This window comes from Salvelinus alpinus, chromosome 5 (genome assembly GCF_045679555.1).
Source record: "Salvelinus alpinus chromosome 5, SLU_Salpinus.1, whole genome shotgun sequence".
Taxonomy (NCBI): domain Eukaryota; kingdom Metazoa; phylum Chordata; class Actinopteri; order Salmoniformes; family Salmonidae; genus Salvelinus; species Salvelinus alpinus.
Genome location: NC_092090.1, coordinates 92,941,819 through 92,957,615, shown reverse-complemented (window position 1 = coordinate 92,957,615; position 15,797 = coordinate 92,941,819). Strand labels below are relative to the sequence as shown.

At 42.7% G+C, this 15,797-nt stretch overlaps 1 protein-coding gene across 2 annotated transcripts in view; it reads right to left on the bottom strand.

Annotated features, from left to right (window-relative positions):
* The window catches only part of LOC139577243 (glutamate receptor ionotropic, delta-2), a 662,466-nt gene that overhangs the window by 162,099 nt on the left and 484,570 nt on the right, over window positions 1-15,797 (bottom strand). The window lies entirely within an intron of this gene.

Sequence of the window (15,797 nt, the reverse complement as noted above, 5' to 3'; positions counted from 1 at the left end):
ACCTCCTCAGTATACGGCTATCACTTCCGCACAACTACACATTGATTACCTCCTCAGTATATGGCTATCACTTCCGCTCAACTACACATTGATTACCTCCTCAGTATATGGCTATCACTTCCGCACAACTACACATTGATTACCTCCTCAGTATATGGCTATCACTTCCGCACAACTACACATTGATTACCTCCTCAGTATATGGCTATCACTTCCACACAACTACACATTGATTACCTCAGTATACGGCTATCACTTCCGCACAACTACACATTGATTACCTCCTCAGTATATGGCTATCACTTCCGCACAACTACACATTGATTACCTCCTCAGTATACGGCTATCACTTCCGCACAACTACACATTGATTACCTCCTCAGTATATGGCTATCACTTCCGCACAACTACACATTGATTACCTCCTCAGTATATGGCTATCACTTCCGCACAACTACACATTGATTACCTCAGTATACGGCTATCACTTCCGCACAACTACACATTGATTACCTCCTCAGTATACGGCTATCACTTCCGCACAACTACACATTGATTACCTCCTCAGTATACGGCTATCACTTCCGCACAACTACACATTGATTACCTCCTCAGTATATGGCTATCACTTCCGCACAACTACACATTGATTACCTCCTCAGTATATGGCTATCACTTCCGCACAACTACACATTGATTACCTCCTCAGTATACGGCTATCACTTCCACACAACTACACATTGATTACCTCCTCAGTATATGGCTATCACTTCCACACAACTACACATTGATTACCTCCTCAGTATACGGCTATCACTTCCGCACAACTACACATTGATTACCTCCTCAGTATATGGCTATCACTTCCGCACAACTACACATTGATTACCTCCTCAGTATACGGCTATCACTTCCGCACAACTACACATTGATTACCTCCTCAGTATATGGCTATCACTTCCGCACAACTACACATTGATTACCTCCTCAGTATACGGCTATCACTTCCACACAACTACACATTGATTACCTCCTCAGTATATGGCTATCACTTCCACACAACTACACATTGATTACCTCCTCAGTATACGGCTATCACTTCCACACAACTACACATTGATTACCTCCTCAGTATACGGCTATCACTTCCACAAAACTACACATTGATTACCTCCTCAGTATATGGCTATCACTTCCGCACAACTACACATTGATTACCTCCTCAGTATACGGCTATCACTTCCACACAACTACACATTGATTACCTCCTCAGTATACGGCTATCACTTCCACACAACTACACATTGATTACCTCCTCAGTATACGGCTATCACTTCCACACAACTACACATTGATTACCTCCTCAGTATACGGCTATCACTTCCACACAACTACACATTGATTACCTCCTCAGTATATGGCTATCACTTCCACACAACTACACATTGATTACCTCCTCAGTATATGGCTATCATTTCCACACAACTACACATTGATTACCTCCTCAGTATACGGCTATCACTTCCACACAACTACACATTGATTACCTCCTCAGTATACGGCTATCACTTCCACACAACTACACATTGATTACCTCCTCAGTATACGGCTATCACTTCCACACAACTACACATTGATTACCTCCTCAGTATATGGCTATCACTTCCACACAACTACACATTGATTACCTCCTCAGTATACGGCTATCACTTCCGCACAACTACACATTGATTACCTCCTCAGTATACGGCTATCACTTCCGCACAACTACACATTGATTACCTCCTCAGTATACGGCTATCACTTCCGCACAACTACACATTGATTACCTCCTCAGTATACGGCTATCACTTCCGCACAACTACACATTGATTACCTCCTCAGTATACGGCTATCACTTCCGCACAACTACACATTGATTACCTCCTCAGTATACGGCTATCACTTCCGCTCAACTACACATTGATTACCTCCTCAGTATATGGCTATCACTTCCGCACAACTACACATTGATTACCTCCTCAGTATATGGCTATCACTTCCGCACAACTACACATTGATTACCTCCTCAGTATACGGCTATCACTTCCACACAACTACACATTGATTACCTCCTCAGTATATGGCTATCACTTCCGCACAACTACACATTGATTACCTCAGTATACGGCTATCACTTCCGCACAACTACACATTGATTACCTCCTCAGTATATGGCTATCACTTCCACACAACTACACATTGATTACCTCAGTATACGGCTATCACTTCCGCACAACTACACATTGATTACCTCCTCAGTATATGGCTATCACTTCCGCACAACTACACATTGATTACCTCCTCAGTCTATGGCTATCACTTCCGCACAACTACACATTGATTACCTCCTCAGTATATGGCTATCACTTCCGCACAACTACACATTGATTACCTCCTCAGTATATGGCTATCACTTCCGCTCAACTACACATTGATTACCTCCTCAGTATACGGCTATCACTTCCGCACAACTACACATTGATTACCTCCTCAGTATAAGGCTATCACTTCCGCACAACTACACATTGATTACCTCCTCAGTATATGGCTATCACTTCCGCTCAACTACACATTGATTACCTCCTCAGTATATGGCTATCACTTCCACACAACTACACATTGATTACCTCCTCAGTATACGGCTATCACTTCCGCACAACTACACATTGATTACCTCCTCAGTATACGGCTATCACTTCCGCACAACTACACATTGATTACCTCCTCAGTATATGGCTATCACTTCCGCTCAACTACACATTGATTACCTCCTCAGTATATGGCTATCACTTCCACACAACTACACATTGATTACCTCCTCAGTATACGGCTATCACTTCCGCACAACTACACATTGATTACCTCCTCAGTATACGGCTATCACTTCCGCACAACTACACATTGATTACCTCCTCAGTATATGGCTATCACTTCCACACAACTACACATTGATTACCTCCTCAGTATACGGCTATCACTTCCGCACAACTACACATTGATTACCTCCTCAGTATATGGCTATCACTTCCACACAACTACACATTGATTACCTCCTCAGTATACGGCTATCACTTCCGCACAACTACACATTGATTACCTCCTCAGTATACGGCTATCACTTCCGCACAACTACACATTGATTACCTCCTCAGTATACGGCTATCACTTCCGCACAACTACACATTGATTACCTCCTCAGTATACGGCTATCACTTCCGCACAACTACACATTGATTATCTCCTCAGTATACGGCTATCACTTCCGCACAACTACACATTGATTACCTCCTCAGTATACGGCTATCACTTCCGCACAACTACACATTGATTACCTCCTCAGTATACGGCTATCACTTCCGCACAACTACACATTGATTACCTCCTCAGTATACGGCTATCACTTCCGCACAACTACACATTGATTACCTCCTCAGTATATGGCTATCACTTCCGCTCAACTACACATTGATTACCTCCTCAGTATATGGCTATCACTTCCGCACAACTACACATTGATTACCTCCTCAGTATATGGCTATCACTTCCGCACAACTACACATTGATTACCTCCTCAGTATATGGCTATCACTTCCACACAACTACACATTGATTACCTCAGTATACGGCTATCACTTCCGCACAACTACACATTGATTACCTCCTCAGTATATGGCTATCACTTCCGCACAACTACACATTGATTACCTCCTCAGTATACGGCTATCACTTCCGCACAACTACACATTGATTACCTCCTCAGTATATGGCTATCACTTCCGCACAACTACACATTGATTACCTCCTCAGTATATGGCTATCACTTCCGCACAACTACACATTGATTACCTCAGTATACGGCTATCACTTCCGCACAACTACACATTGATTACCTCCTCAGTATACGGCTATCACTTCCGCACAACTACACATTGATTACCTCCTCAGTATACGGCTATCACTTCCGCACAACTACACATTGATTACCTCCTCAGTATATGGCTATCACTTCCGCACAACTACACATTGATTACCTCCTCAGTATATGGCTATCACTTCCGCACAACTACACATTGATTACCTCAGTATACGGCTATCACTTCCGCACAACTACACATTGATTACCTCCTCAGTATATGGCTATCTCTTCCGCACAACTACACATTGATTACCTCCTCAGCATATGGCTATCACTTCCGCACAACTACACATTGATTACCTCCTCAGTATATGGCTATCACTTCCGCACAACTACACATTGATTACCTCCTCAGTATACGGCTATCACTTCCGCACAACTACACATTGATTACCTCCTCAGTATATGGCTATCACTTCCGCACAACTACACATTGATTACCTCCTCAGTATACGGCTATCACTTCCACACAACTACACATTGATTACCTCCTCAGTATATGGCTATCACTTCCACACAACTACACATTGATTACCTCCTCAGTATACGGCTATCACTTCCACACAACTACACATTGATTACCTCCTCAGTATACGGCTATCACTTCCACAAAACTACACATTGATTACCTCCTCAGTATATGGCTATCACTTCCGCACAACTACACATTGATTACCTCCTCAGTATACGGCTATCACTTCCACACAACTACACATTGATTACCTCCTCAGTATACGGCTATCACTTCCACACAACTACACATTGATTACCTCCTCAGTATACGGCTATCACTTCCACACAACTACACATTGATTACCTCCTCAGTATACGGCTATCACTTCCACACAACTACACATTGATTACCTCCTCAGTATATGGCTATCACTTCCACACAACTACACATTGATTACCTCCTCAGTATATGGCTATCATTTCCACACAACTACACATTGATTACCTCCTCAGTATACGGCTATCACTTCCACACAACTACACATTGATTACCTCCTCAGTATACGGCTATCACTTCCACACAACTACACATTGATTACCTCCTCAGTATACGGCTATCACTTCCACACAACTACACATTGATTACCTCCTCAGTATATGGCTATCACTTCCACACAACTACACATTGATTACCTCCTCAGTATACGGCTATCACTTCCGCACAACTACACATTGATTACCTCCTCAGTATACGGCTATCACTTCCGCACAACTACACATTGATTACCTCCTCAGTATACGGCTATCACTTCCGCACAACTACACATTGATTACCTCCTCAGTATACGGCTATCACTTCCGCACAACTACACATTGATTACCTCCTCAGTATACGGCTATCACTTCCGCACAACTACACATTGATTACCTCCTCAGTATACGGCTATCACTTCCGCACAACTACACATTGATTACCTCCTCAGTATACGGCTATCACTTCCGCACAACTACACATTGATTACCTCCTCAGTATACGGCTATCACTTCCGCACAACTACACATTGATTACCTCCTCAGTATACGGCTATCACTTCCGCACAACTACACATTGATTACCTCCTCAGTATACGGCTATCACTTCCGCTCAACTACACATTGATTACCTCCTCAGTATATGGCTATCACTTCCGCACAACTACACATTGATTACCTCCTCAGTATATGGCTATCACTTCCGCACAACTACACATTGATTACCTCCTCAGTATACGGCTATCACTTCCACACAACTACACATTGATTACCTCCTCAGTATATGGCTATCACTTCCGCACAACTACACATTGATTACCTCAGTATACGGCTATCACTTCCGCACAACTACACATTGATTACCTCCTCAGTATATGGCTATCACTTCCACACAACTACACATTGATTACCTCAGTATACGGCTATCACTTCCGCACAACTACACATTGATTACCTCCTCAGTATATGGCTATCACTTCCGCACAACTACACATTGATTACCTCCTCAGTATACGGCTATCACTTCCGCACAACTACACATTGATTACCTCCTCAGTATATGGCTATCACTTCCGCACAACTACACATTGATTACCTCCTCAGTATATGGCTATCACTTCCGCACAACTACACATTGATTACCTCCTCAGTATATGGCTATCACTTCCACACAACTACACATTGATTACCTCAGTATACGGCTATCACTTCCGCACAACTACACATTGATTACCTCCTCAGTATATGGCTATCACTTCCGCACAACTACACATTGATTACCTCCTCAGTATACGGCTATCACTTCCGCACAACTACACATTGATTACCTCCTCAGTATATGGCTATCACTTCCGCACAACTACACATTGATTACCTCCTCAGTATATGGCTATCACTTCCGCACAACTACACATTGATTACCTCAGTATACGGCTATCACTTCCGCACAACTACACATTGATTACCTCCTCAGTATACGGCTATCACTTCCGCACAACTACACATTGATTACCTCCTCAGTATACGGCTATCACTTCCGCACAACTACACATTGATTACCTCCTCAGTATATGGCTATCACTTCCGCACAACTACACATTGATTACCTCCTCAGTATATGGCTATCACTTCCGCACAACTACACATTGATTACCTCAGTATACGGCTATCACTTCCGCACAACTACACATTGATTACCTCCTCAGTATATGGCTATCTCTTCCGCACAACTACACATTGATTACCTCCTCAGCATATGGCTATCACTTCCGCACAACTACACATTGATTACCTCCTCAGTATATGGCTATCACTTCCGCACAACTACACATTGATTACCTCCTCAGTATACGGCTATCACTTCCGCACAACTACACATTGATTACCTCCTCAGTATATGGCTATCACTTCCGCACAACTACACATTGATTACCTCCTCAGTATACGGCTATCACTTCCACACAACTACACATTGATTACCTCCTCAGTATATGGCTATCACTTCCACACAACTACACATTGATTACCTCCTCAGTATACGGCTATCACTTCCACACAACTACACATTGATTACCTCCTCAGTATACGGCTATCACTTCCACAAAACTACACATTGATTACCTCCTCAGTATATGGCTATCACTTCCGCACAACTACACATTGATTACCTCCTCAGTATACGGCTATCACTTCCACACAACTACACATTGATTACCTCCTCAGTATACGGCTATCACTTCCACACAACTACACATTGATTACCTCCTCAGTATACGGCTATCACTTCCACACAACTACACATTGATTACCTCCTCAGTATACGGCTATCACTTCCACACAACTACACATTGATTACCTCCTCAGTATATGGCTATCACTTCCACACAACTACACATTGATTACCTCCTCAGTATATGGCTATCATTTCCACACAACTACACATTGATTACCTCCTCAGTATACGGCTATCACTTCCACACAACTACACATTGATTACCTCCTCAGTATACGGCTATCACTTCCACACAACTACACATTGATTACCTCCTCAGTATACGGCTATCACTTCCACACAACTACACATTGATTACCTCCTCAGTATATGGCTATCACTTCCACACAACTACACATTGATTACCTCCTCAGTATACGGCTATCACTTCCGCACAACTACACATTGATTACCTCCTCAGTATACGGCTATCACTTCCGCACAACTACACATTGATTACCTCCTCAGTATACGGCTATCACTTCCGCACAACTACACATTGATTACCTCCTCAGTATACGGCTATCACTTCCGCACAACTACACATTGATTACCTCCTCAGTATACGGCTATCACTTCCGCACAACTACACATTGATTACCTCCTCAGTATACGGCTATCACTTCCGCACAACTACACATTGATTACCTCCTCAGTATACGGCTATCACTTCCGCACAACTACACATTGATTACCTCCTCAGTATACGGCTATCACTTCCGCACAACTACACATTGATTACCTCCTCAGTATACGGCTATCACTTCCGCACAACTACACATTGATTACCTCCTCAGTATACGGCTATCACTTCCGCTCAACTACACATTGATTACCTCCTCAGTATATGGCTATCACTTCCGCACAACTACACATTGATTACCTCCTCAGTATATGGCTATCACTTCCGCACAACTACACATTGATTACCTCCTCAGTATACGGCTATCACTTCCACACAACTACACATTGATTACCTCCTCAGTATATGGCTATCACTTCCGCACAACTACACATTGATTACCTCAGTATACGGCTATCACTTCCGCACAACTACACATTGATTACCTCCTCAGTATATGGCTATCACTTCCACACAACTACACATTGATTACCTCAGTATACGGCTATCACTTCCGCACAACTACACATTGATTACCTCCTCAGTATATGGCTATCACTTCCGCACAACTACACATTGATTACCTCCTCAGTATACGGCTATCACTTCCGCACAACTACACATTGATTACCTCCTCAGTATATGGCTATCACTTCCGCACAACTACACATTGATTACCTCCTCAGTATATGGCTATCACTTCCGCACAACTACACATTGATTACCTCAGTATACGGCTATCACTTCCGCTCAACTACACATTGATTACCTCCTCAGTATACGGCTATCACTTCCGCACAACTACACATTGATTACCTCCTCAGTATACGGCTATCACTTCCGCACAACTACACATTGATTACCTCCTCAGTATATGGCTATCACTTCCGCACAACTACACATTGATTACCTCCTCAGTATATGGCTATCACTTCCGCACAACTACACATTGATTACCTCAGTATACGGCTATCACTTCCGCACAACTACACATTGATTACCTCCTCAGTATATGGCTATCTCTTCCGCACAACTACACATTGATTACCTCCTCAGCATATGGCTATCACTTCCGCACAACTACACATTGATTACCTCCTCAGTATATGGCTATCACTTCCGCACAACTACACATTGATTACCTCCTCAGTATACGGCTATCACTTCCGCACAACTACACATTGATTACCTCCTCAGTATATGGCTATCACTTCCGCACAACTACACATTGATTACCTCCTCAGTATACGGCTATCACTTCCACACAACTACACATTGATTACCTCCTCAGTATATGGCTATCACTTCCACACAACTACACATTGATTACCTCCTCAGTATACGGCTATCACTTCCACACAACTACACATTGATTACCTCCTCAGTATACGGCTATCACTTCCACAAAACTACACATTGATTACCTCCTCAGTATATGGCTATCACTTCCGCACAACTACACATTGATTACCTCCTCAGTATACGGCTATCACTTCCACACAACTACACATTGATTACCTCCTCAGTATACGGCTATCACTTCCACACAACTACACATTGATTACCTCCTCAGTATACGGCTATCACTTCCACACAACTACACATTGATTACCTCCTCAGTATACGGCTATCACTTCCACACAACTACACATTGATTACCTCCTCAGTATACGGCTATCACTTCCACACAACTACACATTGATTACCTCCTCAGTATATGGCTATCACTTCCACACAACTACACATTGATTACCTCCTCAGTATATGGCTATCATTTCCACACAACTACACATTGATTACCTCCTCAGTATACGGCTATCACTTCCACACAACTACACATTGATTACCTCCTCAGTATACGGCTATCACTTCCACACAACTACACATTGATTACCTCCTCAGTATACGGCTATCACTTCCACACAACTACACATTGATTACCTCCTCAGTATACGGCTATCACTTCCACACAACTACACATTGATTACCTCCTCAGTATACGGCTATCACTTCCACACAACTACACATTGATTACCTCCTCAGTATACGGCTATCACTTCCACACAACTACACATTGATTACCTCCTCAGTATACGGCTATCACTTCCACACAACTACACATTGATTACCTCCTCAGTATACGGCTATCACTTCCACACAACTACACATTGATTACCTCCTCAGTATATGGCTATCACTTCCACACAACTACACATTGATTACCTCCTCAGTATATGGCTATCACTTCCACACAACTACACATTGATTACCTCCTCAGTATACGGCTATCACTTCCACACAACTACACATTGATTACCTCCTCAGTATACGGCTATCACTTCCACACAACTACACATTGATTACCTCCTCAGTATACGGCTATCACTTCCACACAACTACACATTGATTACCTCCTCAGTATACGGCTATCACTTCCACACAACTACACATTGATTACCTCCTCAGTATACGGCTATCACTTCCACACAACTACACATTGATTACCTCCTCAGTATACGGCTATCACTTCCACACAACTACACATTGATTACCTCCTCAGTATACGGCTATCACTTCCACACAACTACACATTGATTACCTCCTCAGTATACGGCTATCACTTCCACACAACTACACATTGATTACCTCCTCAGTATACGGCTATCACTTCCGCACAACTACACATTGATTACCTCCTCAGTATACGGCTATCACTTCCGCACAACTACACATTGATTACCTCCTCAGTATACGGCTATCACTTCCACACAACTACACATTGATTACCTCCTCAGTATACGGCTATCACTTCCGCACAACTACACATTGATTCAAATGCCCCCCAGATCTCGCAGACCATCTCAGCAGCGAGGAAATCAATACTGAGCGTGAAACGGTACACGTGTACATCTGTGAGAGCATGTTTCCTATTTTATCACAGTGGGAGGTGCACTACATGACTGTGAGAATGTGTAGCCGTGTGTATGTGTCTCAGCAGGAAGCAGTGTCTGTGTGTGGGAGCTTTAATGTGTGTTTGTGTCGGTTTCAATGTGTTTACGCTGTGCACTATGTAATCAAATCCATTCCAGTGTGTGTGTGTGTGTGTGTGTGTCTACAGTACATATACACTTGTTTGGACATTATATTTGTGTGGGTACATGCATGTTCACAGTCCAAGTGCATGATGTGTGTTCCTCTAGATGGGAGGGAAAGTCTTTATAGACAGTTCTAGACTGGAGGGAAGGTCTTTATACAGACTCAGTTCTAGATTGAAGGGAAGGTCTTTACACAGACAATTCTAGACTGGAGGGGAGGTCTTTATACAGACTCAGTTCTAGACTGTAGGGAAGGTCTTTATACAGACTCAGTTCTAGACTGAAGGGAAGGTCTTTATACAGACTCAGTTCTAGACTGGGGGGAGGGTCTTTATACAGACAGTTCTAGACTGGAGGGAAGGTCTGTATACAGACTCAGTTCTAGACTGGAGGGAAGGTCTTTATACAGACTCAGTTCTAGACTGGAGGGAAGGTCTTTATACAGACTCAGTTCTAGACTGGAGGGAAGGTCTTTATACAGACTCAGTTCTAGACTGGAGGGAAGGTCTTTATACAGACTCAGTTCTAGACTGGAGGGAAGGTCTTTATACAGACAGTTCCAGACTGGAGGGAAGGTCTTTATACAGACTCAGTTCTAGACTGGAGGAAAGGTCTTTATACAGACAGTTCTAGACTGGAGGGAAGGTCTTTACACCGACAATTCTAGACTGGAGGGAAGGTCTTTATACAGACTCAGTTCTAGACTGGAGGGAAGGTCTTTATACAGACAGTTCTAGACTGGAGGGAAGGTCTTTATACAGACAGTTCTAGACTGGAGGGAAGGTCTTTATACAGACTCAGTTCTAGACTGGAGGGAAGGTCTTTATACAGACAGTTCTAGACTGGAGGGAAGGTCTTTATACAGACTCCATTCTAGACTGGTGTGTTATCTGTCAGTCTATAGCAGGAGGGCTTTGCCACCATATTACACATCATGTAAGGGTTATTCACTCCCACCTGGTTGTCCAGCTTGGGGCCTATCAGCTCTTCCTACAGCCACAGCAGCAGCCCCACTGCCATCAGCCTGCCATCAGCCTGTCATCAGCCTGCCATCAGACTACCATCAGCCTCCCATCAGCCATCCATCAGTCTGCCGTCAGACTGCCACCATGCAGACCATAGGGGCTCACCAGAGTCGTTCAGCCAGCCCACATACCCTGACTCTGGCCTATACTCACTGAACTGGGGCTCTGCTCTGCATGAGAGGGTCATTGGGGCGTGGACGAAGAACACTCTTGCTATCTCTCTGCACTTCAGCTCCTGAGAAAGACTGGGCACTCTATTACCCATCAGCCACCTGGAGGGAGGGAAAGATGCATTGACTGTACAAAGCCTCCAGATCCCACTGCTCCTCGACTCCCCTAACATACACATCATGCGTAACCAAGCCCCCGCCAAGATCCCACTGGCACCCCTCATCCCCCTTAGACATACACACACATATTTCTTCCGATTTTTAAGTGTTTTTTAAATTAACATTTAAGCTGGAAATGGCAATTTTCCACCCAAATAGATCACCGCTAAAAAGGCCTCCATGGGAAAGCATTAAATCAATGGATGACTGGTGCTACTGCTGTTATTATAAAACAGTCTCTGAGCAGAGTGAGCAGAGTTGGAGATGATGCCTGGCCAGGGAGGGATGCAGCCTGCCTGGGTTGATGGGTCCTGCTAATCGCTGTGGTTTTCGACCATGGCAGCCAGTTATTATCCACAGAGTAGGGACGCTGGGAAGAGCTCAGGGCATCTTGGAGTAGTGGATACTCCCTTTCAGGTTACCCCTTTCCTGCAGTCAAATGACCAAATCGCCCTCTAGTGGTCTCATGGGTGGAATGTTTTTCATCATTTCATAATTAATTAACATTAACATATTTTAACACACCAAAAATTCAGTGTTTCTATGTCAAATCGTTTTGTTATATTTCAGTCTTCTGTGATGTACATAAAAGTGTTATATTGGGATGTAAACATTCAACTCTATATCTGACATGGTACATGGTTCTTAACCATGTGTGTGAGGTGTATACTTTTGTTACAAAGTAGATTTGTTTAAGACTACCAAGAAACACTGCAGTAAAATAATAGTAATTAGCCACTGAGTAGATAAATTGAACATGATGATTGGTTGAAATAAAAAATAATATTTACAGATAGATAGATAGAGGGTGGTGGTTGGGAGTCATTGAATATTGTCCCACCGGGCAAATGTTAGTTGAACCAACACTCCATTAACATAATTTGTCAACATACTGACATTGAACATCAATGGAATTTTCAAAAATAAATGTCAACATACTCATGTTAACCAGATTTCAACCACAAATCAATGACAGGATTTCAAGAGTCAGCTTTATTATTTCAATAAAATATCATGCAAATAAGGACATTGATTTTGTTACATCAGGGTTTTGCCAGGAGGGATCTTCTGAACTGGGTCTAAAGATCAGAAAGCCCTAACATACTGTACTGTTAGCTACACACCCTCCAAATGCTAGCCTAGCTATCACGCACAACATCTCATACATAGTCCATCCACAGTACTCTAGACATTTGACACTAATTCTTACTGCCTGCACTTCATAAAGGATGTCAATCACAGAGGTCGAGCAAATGAGAGAGAGAAATGCATCAACAGCAACCTTGGTAAAATTCTCAGCAGACTCGTACATTTCCTCAGTGGAAACAATGTACTGAGCAAACGTCAAATTGGCTTTTTACCAAATTACCGTACTACAGACCACGTACTACAGACCACGTATTCACCCTGCACACCCTAATTGACAAACAAACAAACCAAAACAAAGGCAAAGTCTTCTCATGCTTTGTTGATTTCAAAAAAGCTTTTGATTCAATTTGGCATGAGGGTCTGCTATACAAATTGATGGAAAGTGGTGTTGGGGGAAGAACATTATAAAATCCATGTACACAAACAAACTAGTTTCTTTCCACAGGGCCGTTGGGTGAGAAAGGGATGCAGCTTAAGCCCTATCCTCTTAAACATATATATCAACAAAATGGCAAGGGCACTAGAACAGTCTTTAGCACCCGGCCTCACTCTACTAGAATCTGAAGTCAGATGTCTACTGTTTGCTGATGATCTGGTGCTTTTAGCACCTAAATCTTCTGCACAGATTCTGTAGGACCTGGGCCCTGACAGTAAATCTCAGTAAGACAAAAATAACAGTGTTCCAAAAAATGTCCAGTTGCCAGGACCACAAATACAAATTCCATCTACACACGGTTGCCCTAGAGCACACAAAAAACGATACATACATTGGCCTAAACATCAGTGCCACAGGTAACTTCCACAAAGCTGTGAATGATCTGAGAGACAAGGCAAGAAGGGCATTCTATGCCATCAAAAGGAACATAAAATTCGACATACCAATTACGATCACGCAAAAAAATACTTGAATGAGTTATAGAACCCATTGCCCTTTATGGTGGTGAGGTCTGCGGTTCGCTCACCAACCAAGAATTCACAAAATGGAACAAACACCAAATTGAGACTATGCATGCAGAATTATGCTAAATATCCTCCATGTACAACGTGAAACACCAAATAATGCATGTAGAGCAGAATTAGGCCGATACCCACAAATTATCAAAATCCAGAAAGAGACGTTAAATTCTACAACCACCTAAAAGGAAGTGATTCCCAAGCCTTCCATATCAAAGCTATCACCTACAGAGAGATGAACCTGGAGAAGAGTCCCTTAAGCAAGCTGGTCCTGGGGCTCTGTTCACAAACACACCCCACAGAGTCCCAGGAAAGCAATATAACTAGACCCAACCAAATCATGAGAAAACAAAAAGATATTTCCTTGACACATTGTAAAGAATTAACAAAAAAAAATTGCAAACTAGAATGCTATTTGACCCTAAACAGAGTGTACAGAGTGGCAGAATACCTGACCACTGTGACTGACCCAAACGTAAGGAAATCTTTGACTAAGTACAGACTCAGTGAGCATAGACTCGCTATTGAGAAAGGAAAACAAACCCAATTTTGATAAACTCCCATATCTACCGGGTGAAATACCACAGTGTGTCATCACAGCAGCAGTATGTGTGACCTGTTGCCACAAGAAAAGGGCAACCAGTGAAGAACAAACACCATTGTAAATACAACCCATATTGATGTTAGTTTTCCCTTTCGTACTTTAACTATTTGCACATAATATGACATTTTAAATATCTATATTATTTTGGAACTTTTGGAAGTGTAATGTTTACTGTTCATTTTTACTGTTTATTATCTACTTCACTTGCTTTGGCAAATTTAACATATGCTTCCCATGTCAATAAAGCCCTGAAATTGAAAATAGAGAGAGCGAGATAAAGAGAGAGAGAGAGAGAGAGAGAGAGAGAGAGAGAGAGAGAGAGAGAGAGAGAGAGAGAGAGAGAGAGAGAAAGATTGAGACAAAGGGATTTGTCAGTGAATACTGCAGTCTTTTCCCTTGTGCCTCTAGGAAAACACACACACATGCATGCACAAACTCACACGCACACACCACCCAACCCTTTTCCTACACACCATTTCTGAGAAAACAGACTCTAGACTCCATGTGCTTTTTGACAGGGATGAAAATCAAAAAAAGAGAGTGGTAGAATCATCTCTTTCCCCCCCCAGACTTCAAAGCTGCGATATGAAGAACTTAATGCTCTGAATCTTTAAGCACTCTGGGGACTCGGCGCTGGAGGCGAGATAGAAAAACTTGAACCTCAATATAATGGAGCTCAATTCAACTTCTGAAATTGCTTTTAATGAAGCGCCCGTTGTCCACTTGCTGTCCGTGAACAGACATGCCGACTTATATCTGGGAGTGTTGAACATCGTCGACGCACCAGGACTAATTACAAGTGATA